This window comes from Wasmannia auropunctata, unplaced genomic scaffold (genome assembly GCF_000956235.1).
Source record: "Wasmannia auropunctata unplaced genomic scaffold, wasmannia.A_1.0 LD335586.1, whole genome shotgun sequence".
Classification (NCBI taxonomy): domain Eukaryota; kingdom Metazoa; phylum Arthropoda; class Insecta; order Hymenoptera; family Formicidae; genus Wasmannia; species Wasmannia auropunctata.
In genome coordinates, this window is record NW_012027304.1 from 4,723 (window position 1) to 5,651 (window position 929).

Consider the following 929-nt stretch of genomic DNA (forward strand, 5'->3'; position numbering starts at 1 on the left):
TGCCTTTATACGAAAAAAGGGGCCCTGCAGCTCGCCTTCCTTTACTACGAAAATTTTCCTCATATTTGTAAGATTCTCAACGAACTTCCGGCATTTTGCAGGGACACCTATATCCACCAGATCTTGGATTAGAAGGTCGGGGCAGACATTATCGAACGCTCCCTGGATATCGAGGAGAACCGCGATAGAGTGTTCCCCCAATAGAAAGCCTGAATGAATGAAGTTAGTGAGGGCACATAAATTGTCCGCGCAGGACTTACCCGGGCGGAAGCCGCACTGGAAATCCGGAAGAATATGCCTCGACTCAAGCAGCCATCTAAGCCTGTAGCAGATAATTTTCTCCATAATTTTAAGTAAGCAAGAAAGAAGCGAGATTGGCCTTAAGCCACCTCCAACTTTAGGTAGGAAGATTACTAGAGAGATGTACCAGACCTCTGAGAACCGACCCGAGTTGAGTATAAAATTGTAGATTTCTAAGAGCTTAGATCGAAAGTTAAGTGGGAGCGATTTAATCATGCCGTAGTCTATCTGGTCAAGACCAGAAGCAGACTCGGGTTTAGAAGAGTCTATAGCTATATTAAGTTCTTCCAGCGTGATAGCCAGATCTAGCTCTGAAATGAGACCGGGGTTGACAGCGTCTTGAGCTTCCATATTTCCTAAAGATGTTCTATTATTGTAGCGACATGAGTCCGGGCAAAGTTTGGAAATAGTCTTATTCAATTCCGCGAGGGAAATACCAGATGAAAAACCATCATTATTGTCATTTAGATTACGGTTTCTAAACATTTTTACCATTTTCCAAAGCTTGGACGTGGGTGTTTTATTGTCAAACGTACTGCACAGCTTTTTCCAACTTTGCCTCTTTAATTTTTTCAGCGATTTGGCAACTGATGCCGAGACTTTTTTATAATTGGAAAAGTTTTCCATGG